The sequence below is a fragment of the Mastigoproctus giganteus genome, chromosome 4 (genome assembly GCF_048544385.1).
Source record: "Mastigoproctus giganteus isolate SK-2022 chromosome 4, ASM4854438v1, whole genome shotgun sequence".
Lineage (NCBI taxonomy): Eukaryota > Metazoa > Arthropoda > Arachnida > Uropygi > Thelyphonidae > Mastigoproctus > Mastigoproctus giganteus.
In genome coordinates, this window is record NC_143578.1 from 104,889,199 (window position 1) to 104,909,189 (window position 19,991).

The window sequence follows — 19,991 nt, forward strand, 5'->3', positions numbered from 1 at the left end:
TTTTCAGATTCAATACATCTGTGTGGGAGGGACACATGAAAGAGCAGATCTATTTCATTTAATCTGTACATATTGCATGATGTGTGTTAGCAACTCTAAACTGCTAGAGAAGGAAGAAAACTTTGGAAAGACACCAAACATTTACACAATAAGCTGCATAAAAATAGAGATCTCATTTTATTCTTTTGGAACTGTTAACAAAAGTGTGGAAAAATACATGTGGTGTATTAACATAACTTTTAATAGATGTAGAAACAATGCATTTACACAATAAGATGCATAAAGATAGAGATATTTCTTTTTATTCTTTTGGAACTGTTAACAAAAGTGTGGAAAAATACATATAGTGTATTAACATAACTTTCAATAGATGTAGAAACAGTGACAATGAATAGTTAAACTGATAATTAAGAGTCAAACGACAGAGGAGAAAAGAAAGGAAATAATATAGGGAAAAGAATATAAGATATTACACAGTTGGATGTTTGCATCAGCATCTTAAGCATATAATCAGAAATACATACATACATGGGTTAGGTATTTATGTCTGAAAAGTGAACAGTGGATGTTAAAAACATATAAATGTTTAATATTAGATAAAGTTGCTCAGGAAAAAGGAGTGTTATATATTATAATGGTAAAAATATGATAAACAAGCTATGATTACAATAAGAAAGACATTCTGGAAAGATAACATGATTAAAAAAGTCCTACCCAACAAGGACTGTTACAGACTTCACTTCAATAGGATAACATATCTACAAAACAGATCTACTAAAGTATTAATAGGAAAGAGAATAGAAATGAGAAGTGACAGAATATCAGAATTCATTAAAAAAAATGACAATTCATCAAAACATGACAATATAATAAGCAGTGAAAAAAAAAAAAAATTGCAGTATGCTGATCCAGAGATAGAAATAGGAACAAAAGCCTGGGAGTAATATCGTCTTGTTCTCTTAGTGGCATCTCCGAATGGAGGTCAGTGACCACCATGACAAATGTTGTGGTCGCCGCCACAGACTTGCAATAGTTGTACTGGTACTTATGTTTATTTTTGGTACAATGGCTACTGTGGCCACATTGTGCCTGCCAGATCATATTTTGTGTAATCAGTTTTTTTTAATTTTTCTAAATTAGTGAGGTTAGGTGTATACTGCCATTAGAAATGAGAAGAATTCAGAAAAATTGCATCATCTCCAATGATAAGAATAAGTGTAATAGGTTCTTGTATTTTGGATATAGTGGTGAAAATGTTCTGCTGTTCCTTTCAATAACATGCCCCATTTAGCAGGAGCAGGAATCTGTTTCACTGTTTGGTCAGTATCGTAGTGCACTGTGGTTCATTTTTGCTTGTAAGTAGTTGTACGTAAGGTACGTTTTTGTGTCCTATACTTAGTCTGGCTAATTATAACTTCTTTGTGTCCACTTTGCTAAAAGTTGGAATGCACAAAGATGGTTGTTTTTTGATCTGCATTAATTTATTTAATGGACATTCATTCCATATATTCTGCCATTTTAATCAGTATCGGCACATCTATCACATGTGGGATTTGTAGTCATGGTTGGGTACTTTCACAGTTGCCACTCTTGATTCCATAAAACTTTTGCAGCTTGATCAGTTTCTCGTTGCCTGGTATCTTAGAGTGTGCTGGAATTCAGCAAAACAATGATTTTGCTGAGCCAAGTTTATTTTTAAATTTGCTCAACAGTGGATGGCAGACTTTATTACCCTGTATAATGTCTGTATTCTACTTAGTGAGTCAGCATAAATGATATCTTTTGTTGTCTGACTCATCTCTATGCAACTAATAGTTTGAGATATTACATATAATTCTGCAGAAAGATTACTATATTCAATGGAAGTGAAACTGAACCTGTGTAAGGATGTATAACAGCTGCTCCCACTGCAGCATCCTTTTTAGAGTTGTGTATATATTTGAGAGAAAATAGCATAACTGTGCTTCAAGATAGCTGTCTAATATTAATACTGTTTTACTTTTATTAGTGGGAAGACACTGTTTACAGTATTAATACTGTAAACAGCCTCTTCCCACTAACAAATGTAGTCATAAAAACTTAGTGGAGTGAAAACAAATGGAGGATCAATTCAGCATACAGCAAACTTCTGTATGCTGACCATAACCATATGCTCATTCTGATGTCGACATTGCATTAGCTTCGACTTTGACCAAAATGTCTATGCTGACCATAACCACATGCTCATTCTGATGTCGACATTGCATTAGCTTCGGCTTTGACCAAAATGTCTAGGGCAGATCTGTTTTTACAAAAAACAAACTGATCATTGCTTAACATGTGTTGAGATTCGATACACCACGCGAGATGAGAATGTACCATTCTTTCGAGGGTTTACTTAGGAAACTGGATAAGAAGGTTGGTCAATAATGGCAAGAATCGAAGTGCTTGTTCCCGGGTTTTGGGAATGCTAACATTATTGAGTTACCCAAGAGTTTGGCTAAGTGCTTTCCAGAAAAATTCGACAGCAAAAACTCAATTTTTACTAAGAAATTTCATTAAGATGTTGCAGCATAAAACAGTATGTACCATCAGGGCCAGCATCCTAACTGTGTGCTCGCTGTATAGCTTGCTGGAGTTCAATCATCTGAAATGGACTATTGTAAGGAAATGATATATTTATATAGAAGTTAAGTTTATGTTTTTCAGCTACACTTTTGATTCACTTAAATGTAGAGCAATGAGATGCTTTTGCCGAGATCTGTACAAAGGCCTCTTCCGGCGCATTTGCAATTTCTTTGGAAGAAGATATTTCTTTTAATGGAGGCACCGGTTAAATTAATGGAGGCACTGTTAAAGAAGCACTGCAGGATCATCTAGACAAGACTTCAGTTATAGCTCGGACACAGCATGGTTTTGTTAAGGGGAAGTCTTGCCTGACCAACTTGATTGGATACTATGATGCAGTCACAAAAGAACTGGATGCAGGGAATAACTTTGATATTATATACTTGGATCTTAGAAAGGCTTTTGATACTGTTGCACATGGAAGACTGCTACACAAATTGGAGCAGTGTGACATTGGAGGCAAATTGCTGCTATGGATAAAGGGGTGGTTGAGGGGGAGAAGACAGAGAGTGGTAATCAATGGACACTGCTCATCGTGGACTGATGTTATTAGTGGAGTCCCTCAGGGCTCAGTGTTGGGTCCATTATTGTTTTCTGTATTTATAAATAATATTGATGATGGTATATCAAGCTTAATGTCCATGTTTGCAGACGATACAAAGGTTGGCAGGGTTGTTAAGGACACTACTGACGCTATGCTGCTGCAAATAGGATCTGGAAAGGTTGAGAAGATGGGCTGAGAGGTGGCAAATGAAGTTTAACATTGACAAATGTAAAGTACTACATATGGGAAACAGCAATCCCGGAGCAATGTATCAACTCTGTGGTACTAGACTGACAGTGGTAGAGAATGAAAAGGACCTGGGGGTAATTGTGCAGGCAGATATGAAGTTCTCTGAGCAATGCAGATGGGCTGCAAGAGTAGCTAATGGTGTCTTATCAATGATATATAGGAATTTTTCTAGCAGGGATAAGGAGGCGATTATTCCCTTGTATAAGGCAATGGTTAGGCCACACCTTGAGTACTGTATACAGGTCTGGAGGCCTCATTTCAAGAAGGATGTAGAGCTGCTGAGCAGTGCAGATGGGCTGCAAGAGTAGCTAATGGTGTCTTGTCAATGATATACAGGAATTTTTCCAGCAGGGATAAGGAGGCGATTATTCCCTTGTATAAGGCAATGGTTAGGCCACACCTTGAGTACTATATACAGGTCTGGAGGCCTCATTTCAAGAAGGATGTAGAGCTGCTGGAACGAGTACAGAGAAGGACAACAAGATTAGCGAATGGAACAAAGGGTTGCTCTTACGAAGAAAGGCTTAAGTTTTGCAAATTACAGTGTCTGGAGACTAGGCACCGGCGAGGTGATCTGATAGAGGTGTATAAAGCCTTGAATGGTTTGAGCATGCTCAATGCTGATGGGATTCTTCCTCTTGCTCAGAATAATCACCTGAGAGGGCACAAATTCAAATTGAGGAATGACAGATGTAGGATAGATGTACGGAAATTTGCCCTTAGCCAGCGGGTGGTTGGTTGGTGGAACAGACTTCCATCCCTTGTTGTGGAAGTTGATAGCCTAAATAAATTTAAAGCTCAGCTGGACAGGTATTTTGAACGAACGGAGGGATGAAGTGAAAGTTGCTTTCTTTTTGGCTGATGCTGCATAAGCTTGCTTTCTTGCATCATATGCCTCTACTAATGCTAATGCTATTGCTTTTCCCTTCCAATTTAGCACTGGAGATACTGAGGGAAACTTTCCATTCAACGTTCTAAATGGGAAGTTTCTTTTTTGTAGATGATTTTGTTTTCTGTATCCTTAGCGAATGAGGTAAATCTTATCTGGAACTGGTTTTTTTTTTTTTTTTTTTTGTTTTTTGTTTTAGGTTGGCTGTCGAAGGAATTTTCTGAAATCTGTTCCACACTCTAATTTTCTCTTTTTTGGTTTCTGTGCATTCAGCTGTCCATCCCTGATTTCTGTAATTTCAGTGCACTGTTGGTATCTAAGGTATTGACAGTATTGCATTATTGATCAACTGTTGTGTGATACGTTCTGTTTCTCTGCCAATGGGATGTGATAGTATAAAATTTTTATTGAAGTTTACAAATAATTTAAATTTTTTCCAGTTAGCTTTTGAAAACTGTCATCTCGTTTGAGGCTCTTCAGAATTATATTTTGTTTGCATTGTACAGATTAATGGGAAATAATCAATGTTAAGGGGATCTGTATATACTAGCCAGGTAGTTACTGGATGTAGTATAGGAGAACATATGGATGAATCAGTTGCAGATAATATAGCAGATAGTTGGTGCATATATATGAGGGTCCCAGTATTAAGTAGAGTAAGTTGAAGATTATCTAAGGCTGATACAGATAACTTGCCATACTGGTTGGTATAACAAGAGCCCCCACATTGGGTTATGCCATTAAAATCTCAGAGTAGACACAAACGTCAAGCAAAGAGATCACTGAAGACTCTTACAGAAGTTTGATTTGGGAGCTAATATAAAAAAACACCAAATTTACAGTAATTCCATTCACAAAACATATCAAAATGGCTTCTATTGGTGTTTTCAGAGGAATACATCTTATCAACAATGTACTGTTCACCATTATTGTGACACCACCAAGAACTGATTACAAGTCATTTTGGTCCTGTCTGAATAGAGTGAAGATACGGATTTTTGTGGTGATTTGTGGAGTCAAAGAAGTTTCTTGTAGACAGTAAATCACCATTTAATTAATCAATTCAATTCACTTCTAATTCATCAGATGCCTGATGAATTAGAAGTGGTTAATTAGATCAGTGGTTAATTAAATCATGTCATCTAGACTGCTTCGGAAGCCTCTACAATTCTGCGTGAAATGTTTTGAGAAATGAGCCGTTTCTGGTATTGGATTTTTGCCAGTCATTTTTATTTCTTTTCTTCTTCAGGAAATAAGATCTTTTGGTATGCATATCATTATCATTTTTGGCATGCAATTCCAGAATCGGTTCCTCTAGTTCTCACTGTTCATAAAGTTCCATGCTGGCTCTCTGTCAGGCATTTATTTACTTCAGCAGTCTCACTTGTTTTATTTTCTGCATTTGCAGGGGGGGGGGGGGAACATTAGTTGGTAATGTAACAGCTCTTGATGCAGTTACAGTTATCTGTGTCTCCTGATATGAAATCTCATTTTCAATTTTATATATTTGTATCTCTCTTTCAGTTTTTAGCATTCCCAGATCTCAGAGCAAGCTAGGTAGTTTCCTTGTACAGTACAGTATTCTTGGTTGTGTGATTGTTGTAGCACAATTTGGACTTAATGATTTCTCACAACATTCTAAGAGTGTCCATATTTTTGGCATTGATGACATTATATTGGATTCAATGTGTAGGGCATTTTGGTAATGCTGGTGTGTAAAATGTTAAAATAATGTTCTGGTAGGGATATAATTGGTTAAGTTTATTAAACTGAGGTATGAAAAGAATTCACTGACATTTGATTTTTCTCCCATAATGAGTTCAAGGCTTAATGGCTCATCTGAATGCGATTTGAAAGCTGATTGGCGGGCAATTTGGAATCATGGACATTCTATGATGATGTGCTTCACTGTTGGTGTGGTCAGACACTGAGGGCATTGTGGAGGATCGTCTTTCATTAGGAGGTAAGAGTGTGTACACCATTATGTGTTGTCATCATTCTTTTTGATTGTGTTACTTGGTCAAGTGATTTCTGTACAAATTCCTGTTCTATAACGTTTATCAGGTCCCACTCAGTTATGATTCCTTTGGAATAGGTTAGAGTGGAATGTGGAGTGACCTCAATATTCATTCCACTAAAAACAGTCAATTTCAAGTATGCCACAGATTGTTTAATGATAGTTTCCACAAAATCTGCTGGAAGTAGTCACTGTACCATTTTTGGAAAACCAGCAGTATTTCTCAAACATTGTTGAATAACAAAAGGTGACAGCTTATTAATAGGTAGTCCAGATGTTGAGTGAAGTATAAAAAGTTGGATACATCTGTTTCAGTTCTGTTGTTGTTGTTTGGGGTTTAATGGCGCAAGAGCAACTTCAGCTATATTGCGCCTGTTCAACTTTTGTTATTTTCTGTGTTATTTTTGTTATTTTGTTATTAGATATGATTGGTTAAGTTTATTAAACTGAGGTATGAAAAGAGTTCACTGACATTTCATTTTTCTCCCATAATGAGTTCAAGGCTTAATGGCTCATTTGAATGTGATTTGAAAGCTGATTGGCGGGCAATTTGGAATCGTGGACATTCTATGATGATGTGCTTCGCTCTTGGTGTGGTCAGACACTGAGGGCATTGTGGAGGATCGTCTTTCATTAGGAGGTAAGAGTGTGTTAAATGTGTGTGTCCGATGCGAAGCCGGGCGAGGATAACCTCTTCATGTCTGTTTGACCGAAAACTTGATTTCCAGGATTTCTGCTGTTGTTTGATTTGATATAATTTATTGTTTGTTTGAGATTTCCAGGTCTGCGTCCATATGTTTTCAGAGGCTTTTCGATTGATGTTTTTGAAGTCATTGAGTGGTATTTTATGCAAGTGAAAATTTTTGTTAGACGGATGTTTTGCAGCATCATCTGCACGTTCATTGCCGAGTATTCCAGAATGTCCAGGAATCCAAGTGAATTTTATTCTTTGTTTTTTTTTTTCCTAAGGTGTGATAAGGAGGAAAGAATTTTTCTTACATACGGATGAGATGGATGATCTTCTGTCTGTAAAGCATATATTGCACTTAATGAGTCTGTTCTGGTTTGGTCGCAATCTTCTACTTTTTCACAACATTTACACAGTCTACATCTTATAGATTAGTCTGGGCTGATAGTTCAGCTTCTGTAAGGGAATATTTATTTGTTTCCATTTTGCTCCCTTTAGCACTGGAGGTTTATTTTTCCTCCTAGGTTAAGCAGCCTTACCACAAGGAGGCAGATGCAGTGGCACCAACTGACCAAGTAGTTAGTTATTAATGTCATTAGTATCATTAGAAATAAAAAAAAAAAAAAAATATATATTGGAATGTCTAATGACTATTAGATTTAAATATTAAATTTTTAAATAGTGTAAATGAGTGTATTAGCTCCTATGTTAATGCTATTGTACAGTGACAATTAGACTTTATACGTGCATGGGTTATATATGTACTTAACTTATTTATACATTACTACTTTTTAAAATTATGGTACTACTTGGGAGCATCAGACTTGTAGTGACCCCAACCAACCAACCGGTAGTTACATATAAATCTACCCCTGGTATGGATAGCCTTACATATAAATTTTTAATATAGATACATACAAAAGCCACAAAATTAATGTAAATTTAAAGAAGATTAGAGACTTTTAGAGAAAGTTGAAGAATTAGAGAATAATGGAGAAAATGAGCAAAAGTTAGTGAAAATTAACATTCTCCCTCATGGCCTTGCCATACATCTGCTACTTCCTCAGGGGCTTTAAGCAGATATATAGCCATACTAGAGGAATGTATTATACATACTCGTTTCTGTAATCTCTATACCAGTTTTGCTAGGTTAACATTAGTTAATTACTTGGTGAATAATTTGAAATAATGAGAGTAATACTTTTTTTTGAATATATGTACTTAATTTTAATTAAACAGGGTGGTTTACGTATATGTCAACAAACTGTGATAGGAGATTCAAAGCCCTACGGATATGTATCAGATTAAAATATCATTGTACCTCACCTCCATATCCTGTGGTGATCAGTCTGAAAATGTTCAATTTTCCCACTTTCTTTAGGTTTTATATGTGTAGTACTATTTATTGCGCAGATGTACCAGGTTTTATCCGTGGCATGATAGTTTACCTTGCCGTATTCCCGCATTCCTGAGAGGGGACTAGATGTTAAATTATAACAAAGTTTGGGAAAAGTGTATATTTTTGCTTGTTTTATTGTAGGATACAGATACAATATGATATCAATTTTTATATTTATGTCTAATGCATTAAATTAAGCTAAAATTGAGAAATAATAGAAATAAATGGAAATGACGTAGCCGAGTGGTCAGGAGCGAGAGTGCATAGCACGCGTCCCTTGAGTGGACCGGGGTTCAAGCCCATGACTACTAAATAGCATTAGCATTAGTAGAGGCATTTGATGCAAGAAAGCAAGCTTATGCAGCATCAGCCAAAAAAAAAAAAAAAAAAAAAAACCCACTTCCACTTCACCCCTCTGTTCGTTCAAAATACCTGTCCAGCTGAGCCTTAAACTTATTTAGGCTATCAACCTCCACCACAAGGGATGGCAGTCTGTTCCACCAACCAACCACCTGCTGGCTAAAGGCAAATTTCCGCACGTCTATCCTACATCTGTCTTTCCTCAATTTGAATTTATGCCCTCTCAGGTGATTTTTCTGAGCTAGAGGAAGAATCCCATCAGCATTGAGCATGCTTAAACCATTCAAGGCTTTATACACCTCTATCAGATAAATAAATATTTGTTAAGATAAATAAATAAGATAAATAAATAAATAAATAAATCAGATAAATAAATAAATAAATATATACAATAAATATTTGTATAGACGATTTATTGTAAACTCTACTGACTTGGTTGTCGTTCCGGAGTATAAAGAGAAAATTTAAATTGACATGCTGTTTGAGTTTTGCTTGTGCAGCTGCATTTATGTGGTATCTGATGTAATTGTTGGGTATTTTCAGTTTTATTAAAGCTTCCATCATTTTTCTAGGTTATTGCTCTTGGGGATAACAATTTGTAAATAGTTATCCCCTAGGGCATATACAGGGCCATCATGCCTTAGAAAAGCATTGCTGGTCCACACCCCATGGATAACATGATTAATTTTGATATGTATCATTTCAATTTATTTCTATTATTTCTCATTGTAATTTAATTTTGTTAATTTTAATATCTATCATGTCAATTTATTTCTATTATTTCTCATTTTTAGCTTAATTTAATGCATTAAACATAAATATAAAAATTGGTATCATATTGTATATAAAACAAGCAATAAAACAATAAAATATAATTTTAATTTAAACAATAAAAAAAAACAAGCAAAAATATACACTTTCCCCAAACTTTGTTATAATTTAACATCTAGTCCCCTCTCAGGAATGCAGGAAGAGGTACCAGGTTTTATTTATCATGCCACGGATAAAACCTGGTACGTCTGCGCAATAAATAGTACTACACACATAAAACCTAAAGGTGGGAAAATTTAACATTTTCAGACTGATCACCACAGGATATGGAGGTGAGGTACAATGATATTTTAATCTGATACATATCCGTAGGGCTTTGAATCTTCTATCACAATTTGTTGACATATACGTAAACCACCTGTTTATTTAAATTTAAGTACATATATTTAAAAAAAAAAAAACTAATTATTCCACATTATTAACCAAGTAATTACCTAAAGTTAACCTAGCAAAACTGGTATAGAGATCACAGAAACAGGTATGTATAATACATTCCTCTAGTATGGCTATATGTCTGCTCAAAGCCCCTGAGGAAGTAGCAAATGTATTGCCATGAGAGAATGTTAATTTTCTCTAACTTTCACTAATTTTCTCCAATTTCTCCAGTATTCTCTAATTCTCCAAATTTTTCTAAAAGTCTCTAATCTTCTTTAAATTTCCATTAATTTTGTTGTTTTATATGTATCTATGTTATATATAAGGCTATCCATACCAAGGCTAAATTTATATATAACTAGTGGGTTGGTTGGGGTCACTACAAACCTGATGATACCAAGTAGTACCATAACAGGAGAGACTGCTTCTACGGGGATGGGATACACTTAAGTAGAAAGGGTGCAGGAATATTTGCTGATGCTATCGAGGCAGTGTTAGGTGGTTTGAAAAACTGCTAGCTTGGCGGGTTATAAGGACTAATAAATTAACAGTAGCCACTGGCAGAGGTGAAAGTGATTCTTGTACTGCTTCTATTGGAATGAGCAGCAGCCTGGAAAACAAGGTGCAGGGTATTTTAGAGACTGCTGGGAGTCATTGCAGTACAAGTAAACACATGGGTTGTGTTAGGTCAGCTAAGATTAGAAACAGGTGCATGTATACTTGCATGAACACCAATGCTAGGAGTTTGGTAAATAAATTTGATGAATTTGAGGTATTCCTCATAACATTAAAGGCAGATATTGTTGGGATATCAGAGATGTGGTATCACACAGATATAAGGAATGCAGAACTGGAATTTCGGGAGTACAATGTGCACAGTAAGGATAGACAGGATAGGAAGGGAGGAGGGGTTATGCTATTAGTTAAGAAACAAAATCCAAGGCAGTGAAGCCAGTCGACATTGCTGGACATTACAGTGTCGAGTCAGTTTGGTGTTACATAAGCATTGGGAGATCAAAATTGAGAGTAGGAGTGTGCTATAGGCCTAATGACTCTGATGAGTATAATAAGAAACTGTACAGGGAAATAGAGTGGGCCAGTAAATCAGAGAGTCGTATAATGGGGAATTTTAATTTCCCAGATATTGACGGGAATTTGTGGGTTGGTCACTCAAACACTATTTTGTGGATTTATTGGATGATTGCTTTCTACATCAGCATGTTCAGGAGGCAACTAGAGGGAGTAATACTTTTGATCTGATTATCGGTAGTGATATCTCATGCATTACGAATTTGCAGATAAAGGAACCACTAGGTTGCAGTGATCACAGTGTGCTGAAGTGGGATTTACTCAAAGAGGTAACTACCATCAGGAGTAAAATGAAAGGGTTTTTGCTTTTGTAAAGGCGACTACGATGGTCCGAGACAGTATTTAAATTCTATACAGTGGGACCAATTGATGATGATACCAACAGCAAATTCAAAACAGGAAGCATTCAAAGAATTGATCTTGAAAGCTACTAGGCTTTACATACCAATTAAGAAATATTGTTCAAGGTTTAGGCCAAAATGGATGTCAGATGAACTAAGGAGACATATGGCAGAAAAGAAAAATGCATGGGATACTAAATTAAAGGGGTGACATGGAAGCCTATGAGAGATATAAGCTGGTCTGTAATCAAGTCACAAAGGAGATTAGGCAGGCAAAGGCAGATTAAGAGAAATCTTTGGCAAAGGATGCAAAGAAAAACAACAAAGAGTTCTTTACCTATGTAAACTTTAGAAGGAGAGGATTGAATCAGATTGGTCCATTGGATATTGATGGTTCAACTGTTGATGATCCTGCTCAGGTGGCTCACAAACTAAATGAGTATTTCATATCTACCACACATGAGGAGTTATTCGGGGAGGGGAATGCCAGAGGTGAGTTAAACTCTGGCAGTGAGCTAGATGATTTTGTAATAATTGAGAGGAAAGTGGAGGAGAAATTGTTGAAGATAAACACAAAAAAGGCACCAGGGGTGGATGGGATCTATCCAGTTATATTAAAGGAGGCAGCAAAGGAAGTAAGCAAACCCTTAGCCATAATTATGAGAGATTCTTTGGATTCTGGGGAGATACCCATAGACTGGAGATGTGCAAATGTAACCCCAATTCACAAAGGAGGATCAAAGGGCGACAAAAGTAAACAGACCTGTTGGTCTTCTGTTCCAGGAAATTTAATGGAGGCACTGGTTAAAGAAGCACTGCATCATCTAGACGAGACTTCAGTTATAGCTCGGACACAGCATGATTTTGTTCAGGGAAAGTCTTGCCTGACCAATTTGATTGGATACTATGATGTGGTCACAAAGGAACTGGATGTAGGGAATAACTTTGATATCATATATCTGGATCTTAGAAAGGCTTTTGGTACTGTTGCACATGGAAGACTGTTGAACAAATTGGAGCAGTGTGGCAATGGAGGCAAATTGCTGCTATGGATAAAGGGATGGTTGAGTGGTAGAAGTCAGAGAGTGGTAATCAATGGACACTGCTCATCGTAGACTAATGTTATTAGTGGAGTCCCTCAGGGTCCACTGTTGTCTTCTGTATTTATAAATGATATTGATTAGCATTAGCATTACTAGAGGCATATGATGCAATAAAGCAAGCTTATACAGAATCAACCAAAAAAAAAAAAAAAAACGCTCTCATTTCACCCCTCCGTTCGTTCTAAGTACTTGTCCAGCTCGGTCTTAAATTTATTTAGACTATCAACTTCCGCAACAAAGGATGGAAGTCTCTTCCACCAACCAACCACCTGCTGGCTAAAGGCAAACTTCTGCACATCTATCCTACATCTATCTTTACTCAATTTGAATTTATGCCCTCTCAAATGATTATTCTGAGCAAGAGGAAGAATTCCATCAGCATTGAGCATGCTCAACCCATTCAAAACTTTTTACACCTCAATCGGATCACGTCGCAGGTGCTTAGTCTCCAGAAACTGTAATTTGCAAAATTTAAGCCTTTCTTCATAAGAGCAACCTGTTGTTCCATTCAATAATCTTATTGCCCTTCTCTGTACTCGTTCCAACAGTTCTACAACCTTCTTGAAATGAGGCCTCCAGCCCTGTACACAGTACTCCAGGTGTGTCCTGACCATTGCCTTATATAAGGGGATAATCACCTCCTTATCCCTGCTAGAAAAATTCCTGTATATCATTGACAAGAACACCATGAGCTACTCTTGCAGACCGTCTGCACTGCTCAGAAAACTTCATATCTGACATAACTTCACAATTACACCCAGGTCCTTTTTGCTCTCTACCACTGTCAGTGTTCAGTGTAGTACCACAGAGTTGGTACGTCACTCTGGGGTTGCTGCTTCCCACATGTAGCACTTTACATTTGTCAACGTTAAACTTCATTAACCAACTCTCAGCCCATATGCTCAACTTTTCTAGATCCTGTTGCACAGCGTATTGTCATCAGTGTCTTAAGAACCCTGTCAATCTTTGTGTCGTCTGCAAACTTGAACATTAATTTTGATATACCATCATCAATATCATTTATAAATAAAGAAAATAATAGTGGACCCAATACTGAACCCTGAGGGACTCCACTAATAACATTAGTCCATGATGAGCAGTGTTCACTGATTACCATTCTCTGTCTTCTCCCACTCAAAAACCATCCATATTTATCCATATTTATCCATAGCAGCAATTTGCCTCCAATGCACAATGCTCCAATTTGTGCAGCAGTCTTCCATGTGCAACAGTATCAAAAGCCTTTCTAAGATCCAAATATATGATATCAAAGTTATTCCCTGCATCCAGTTCCTTTGTGACTACATCATAGTATCCAATCAAATTGGTCAGGCAAGAGTTTCCCTGAACAAAATCATGCTGTGTCCGAGCTATAACTGAAGTCTTGTCTAGATGATCCAGCAGTGCTTCTTTAACCAGTGCTTCCATTAATTTTCCAGGAACAGAAGTTAAACTAACAGGTCTATAATTACTTGTGTCAACCTTTGATCCTCCTTTGTGAATTGGGGTCACATTTGCACATCTCCTGTCCATGGGTATCTCCCCTGAGTACAAAGAAGTTCTCATAATTATGGCTAAGGGTTTGCTTGCTTACTTCCTTTGCTGCCTCCTTTAATATAAGTGGATAGATCCCATCCACCCTGGGTGCCTTTTTTATTTTTATCCTCAACAATTTCTCCTCCACTTTCCTCTCAGTTATTACAAAAGCATCTAGCTCACTGCAGGAGTTTACTTGCCCTCTGGCATTCCCCTTCCTGATTAACTCCTCATGTGTGATTGTAGATGCAAAATACTCATTTAATTTGTTAGCCACATGAGCAGTATCATCAACAGTTGAACCATCAATATCCAGTGGACCAATCTGATTCATCCCTTTCCTTCTAGAGTTTACATAGGTGAAGAACTCTTTTCTGTTTTTCTTTGTATCCTTTGCCAAGGATTTCTCATAATCTGCCTTTGCCTGCCTAATCTCCTTTGTGACTTGGTTTCAGACCAGCTTATATCTATCATAGGCCTCCGTCACTCATTAATTTATATGCATTCCATGCATTTTTCTTCTCTTCCATATGTCTCGTTAGTTCATCTGACATCCATTTAGGCCTAAACCTTGATGTTGTTGTTATTTTGGTTTTTAGGAGCATTAGCAACTAAGGCCATATTGCTCCGGGGATATGCGGTGGTCATTCCCTGACCTTTCCGCATCCTCCGTATTTGGTGGTCACGGGCTCGAACCCCGGTCTAATCAAGAAGTGTGTGCCACGCACTGCTGCTCCTGCCTACCTGGCTACGGAGGCACCCCTAAACCTTGAACAATATTTCTTAGTTGGTATTTAAAGCCCAGTAGCTTCCAAGATAAATTCTTTGAATGCTTCCCATTTTCAATTTGCTGTTGGTAACAACATCAGTTGGTCCCACTGTATAGAATTTAAATACTGTCTCAGACCATCATAATCGCCTTTACAAAATCAAAAACCCTTCCCTTTACCCCTGATGGTAGTTACGTCTTTGAGTAAATCCCACTTCAGCACCCTGTGATCACTGCCACCTAGTGGTTCCCTTATCTGCAGATTCTTAATGCATGAAGAATCACTACTGATAATCAGATCAAGAGTATTACTCCCTCTAGTTGCCACCCCAACATGCTGATGTAGAAAACAATCATCCAATAAATCCACAAAAGCATTGCTAGTGTATGAGTGACCAACCCACAAATTCCAGAAAATATCTGGGAAATTAAAATCCCCCATTACAAGGCTCTCTGATTTACTGGCCCACTCTATTTCCCTGTACAGTTCCTTATTATACTCATCAGAGTCATTAGGTCAATAACACACTCCTACTCTCAATTTTGATCTCCCAATGCTTATGCCACACCAAACTGACTCGACACTGTACTGTCCAGCAATGTCGACTGGCTTCACTTCCTTGGATTTTATGTGTTTCTTAACTAATAGTATAACCCCTCCTCCCTTCCTATCTTGTCTATCCTTCCTGTACACATTGTACTCCCCAAATTCCAGTTCTGCATTCCTTATATCTGTGAGACACCACGTCTCTGATATCCCAACAATGTCTGCCTTTGATCTGAGCAATACCTCAAATTCATCAAATTTATTTATCAAATTCCTAACATTGGTGTACATGCAAGTGTACCAGCACCTGTTCCTATTCTTAGCTACCCTAACACCACCCACGTATTTACTTGTACCGCAATGACTCCCTGCAGTCTCTGAAATACCCTGCATGGTATATCTTGGTATATGATGGAACATCAAGCTTAATGTCCTAGTTTGCAGACGATATGAAAGTTGGCAGGGTTGTTAAGGACACTAATGACAGTACGCTTTTGCAACAGGATCTAGAAAATTTTACAGATGGGCTGAGAGGTGGCAAATGAAGTTTAACATTGACTAACGTAAAGTACTACATATGGAAAACAGTAACCACAGAGTACCGTGTCAACTCTGTGGCACGACACATGGACAGTGGTAGAGAACGAAAAGGTCCTGGGGTTAACTGTGCAGGCAGATATGAAGTTTTCTGAGCAGTGCAGACAGTCTGCAAGAGTAGCTCATGGTGTCTTGTCAATGATACACAGAAATTTTTCTAGCAGGGATAAGGAGGTGATTATTCCCTTGTATAAGGCAATGGTCAGTCTACACCTTGAGTACTGTATACAGGTCTGGAGGCCTCAATTTAAGAAGCACATAAAGCTGTTGGAACGAGTACATGTTGCTCTTACGAAGAAAGAGCAACATGTACTCGTTGATCTGATTGAGGCGTATAAATCCTTGAATGGTTTGAGCATGCTCAATGCTGATGGGATTCTTCCTCTTGCTCAGAATAATCACCTGAGAGGGCATAAATTGAAATTGAAGAAAGATAGATGTAGGATAGATGTGCGGAAGTTTGCCTTTAGCCAGCAGGTAGTTGGTTGGTACAAAAGGCTTCCATCCTTTGTTGTAGAAGTTGATAGCCTAAAAAAATTGTTGAAGATAAACACAAGAAAGGCACCTGGGGTGGATGGGATCTACGCAGTTATATTAAAGGAGGCAGCAAAGGAAGTAAGCAAACCCTTAGCCATAACTATGAGAGCTTCCTTGGACTCAGGGGAGGTACCCACAGACTGGAGATGTGCAAATGTGATCCCAATTCACAAAGGAGGATCAAAGGCTGACACAAGTAATTATAGACCTGTGAGTTTAACTTCTGTTCCAGAAAAATTAATGGAAGCACTGGTTAAAGAAGCACTTCAGGATCATCTAGACAAGACTTCAGTTATAGCTTGGACACAGCATGGTTTTGTTAAGGGGAAGTCTTGCCTGACCAATTTGATTGGATACTATGATGCAGTCACAAAAGAACTGGATGCAGGGAATAATGTTGATATTATATACTTGGATCTTAGAAGGGCTTTTGATACTGTTGCACATGGAAGACTGCTGCACAAGTTGGAGCAGTGTGGCATTGGAGGCAAACTGCTGCTATGGATAAAGGGGTGGTTGAGGGGGACACAGAGAGTGGTAATCAATGGACACTGCTCATCGTGGACTAAAATTATTAGTGGAGTCCCTCAGGGTTCAGTGCTGGGTACATTATTGTTTTCTGTATTTATAAATGATATTGATGATGGTATATCGAGCTTAATGTCCAAGTTTGCAGACGATACAAAAGTTTGTAGGGTTGTTAAGGACCTTATCATTTTTTATCATTACATAAAAATTTATGTTAATTTCTTTTTGTTAATGTTTGGTTATTTTCCTTTTAGGAAAAGGGGAAAATGGAAAATTAAAAAAAAAAAAAAGGGAAAAAAAACAAACAAAAATAACACATATATATTTGGTTTTAGGCACATCAGCAATTTGACCATATTGCGCCAAATATATCTATAAATTGCGTGTATTCGATGTGCCTGTTTGCTGGACAAAAAACCTGAGTTTCCAAGAGAATAAAATTATGTAACCCTTGCCTGAGACCGATTAACTCAGCCACGTTGTGGAAAAACCCTAGCTTCGTTGATGGATTCAAACCCAGGTCTTTCCCACCCGGTGTGGGGAGAATGGGACCGACTTGCACTCTGCTATCCTCCAGGGCACAACAGGATGATATGCCACTGTATACCACGCTTGTTGTTGGCACATCGGCTTCTGTGGCCATAATGGAGGTATACCACGCAAACCCTCCACTGCTGCAAGCAGTGAGTATCAGGCTAAAAAAAACTTTCATAACATAAACCTCCAACACAAATTGTGGACTGTGCCGCATTGATTGCAAAAAAATGTGATCACTTCACAGTGCATACAGACATCTTCCAAGAGTGTAGAAACTTGTGTATGAGAATTTTTGAAGTTACTGATAAGGAGGTGATTGCCTCATTGTATAAGGCAATGATTAGGCTGCATTTTGAGAAATGAATACAGGTCTTGAAGCCTCATTTTAGGAAGGATGTGGATCTGTTGGAACAGTGCAGAGAAGAGCAACAAGGTTAGCCAAGGTACCTGTGAGGATAAACAAAATGCTGATGGCATTCTTACATTTTTTTGGAGAGTACATATATGAGCACACATAAAATTTAATTTAAAAAGGGTCACTGTAGGACAATTATGTGAAAATTTGCTTTCAGCCAGAAGGTAATTAATTAGATTTCAGATTAAATTAAATATCTAATTAGATTAGAGATTAGATTAACAGAAAAACTTGCAAGCCTAAAAGTAAATAAGTCTCCTCGAATTGATGACACATACCTAGTAATTCTGATGGGGGGGGGGCAATAGAGTGCATTGAACCATTCGGGTTATTTCGTGCCAATATATCACCATTACGTAAAGTGGTTCTAAGAGTGAAGTGGGTACTACCAATAGTCAGTCTAACTTCAATGGTAGGGAAAATCACAGAGACAATGGTCAAGAGTGCAATAGAGGATCCTTAAAAAGAAATGTAAATATGAATGAAACAGGACATGGTTTTGTGAAGATAAAATTGTGTTTAAATAAGTTGAAACATATTGGGAACACAGGAAAAATACGGTCATCCTGCGATCCATCCTGTGATGGATCGCAGGATGACCGTAGGGCAGAAGGAAGATCATTATTAATGATTATTCTTCAATAGAATACAGAATGAATACCATTCTATATTGTATAGGTATCTCCATTTAAGGTGCGAGGAAAGACTGAACATTTGCAGCGTACAAAACAAAGCAATATTTTCCTGCAAAGATGTAATGAAGGTTGACAGATTTTGATATGAGACTATAAATTGAGGAAGAAGTTCTGAAAGTGCTTCCATGGCAATTCTAAGGGTACAGCACTGTGTTGAATATTGTCTGTAAAGTACTTTTCCTTGTGGTGTCACATACCGGAGATCTAAGCATGATCTGATAAGAACTCTATAGAGATGTAGTAGGGTGTGTGTGTCATTCAGCACCCCATGGCATGAATGAAACATATCAAAATATATTTAACAAGGTATATTAAACTTCTTTAAGCAAATGGTTCAAAGATAAGTCACACGAGTTTTAAAGTTTAATTGAGATCAGCTGTGTTTAAACTGAGCAGATAATGGAAAGATAACAGAGAAGCTCTCTCTAGGTCAATGAGTATAGGTCACAGCCCATACTTGGAAAAAGAGATACTGAACATATGGATAAACCAACAGCAGAGGTGAAACCCATAAGCCAGTTGAGCATGAGATGAAGAGACAGTTTAATGGAAAACTGAGTATTCAAAACAGTTTTCCATGGTTTCTATAAGTCTTAAAAACCCAATCATGAATAATGAAACCTGTGAATAGTAAAGTAATTCTTCTGTTTACACCAGGCAGCCACAGTGTAATTTTGATTACTAAGTAGTACAGCAGTTAGTGCCTCACAAAATAGATGAGTGAGGTTTTAAGGTATTAAGGTTCATGCATTCATATATAATTTGTTCCAGGAGAGTCAGATCCCACTCCCTCACTCCCACTGACTTATGTTGCACGACTGGCAGAACATGTTGAATTTGGCCACATCCTCACTGTTCCAGATACAGCTGGAGATGATTATTGTTACTGTTTCGATGCTTAAGAGCATAAGGGCTAATAAGACCATATTGTGCCTTCAAAAATTTTTAGGCAGTAATATTGTCTGCATTCAAAGCCAGACAAATTTGAATTCTCAGTTAGAAATGGGTATAGATACCATTTATAGAAACAGAGAACTTCATTAGATTAGCATTTTCTCCTATGTCATGTCTTTCTATAGATATGACGGAATCAAAAACTTTGCAAATAATTTTTGTAGATAAATACAATTTATAAGAATGTGCTTTATTGAGAGCAGAGCTGCTGCTTGTTTGTTTGTTTGTTATTTGGTTTTTAGGAGCATTAGCAACTAAGGCCATATTGCTCCGGGGATATGCGGTGGTCATTCCCTGACCTTTCCGCATCCTCCGTATTTGGTGGTGACTGGCTCAAACCCCGGTTTAATCAAGAAACGTGTGCTACGCACTGCTGCTCCTTCC

General features: G+C 37.5%; 1 protein-coding gene across 1 annotated transcript in view; it reads right to left on the reverse strand.

Annotated features, from left to right (window-relative positions):
• LOC150086962 (uncharacterized) overlaps window positions 1-19,991 on the reverse strand; it is a 270,054-nt gene that overhangs the window by 17,911 nt on the left and 232,152 nt on the right. The gene's annotated exons all lie outside the window — the stretch shown is intronic.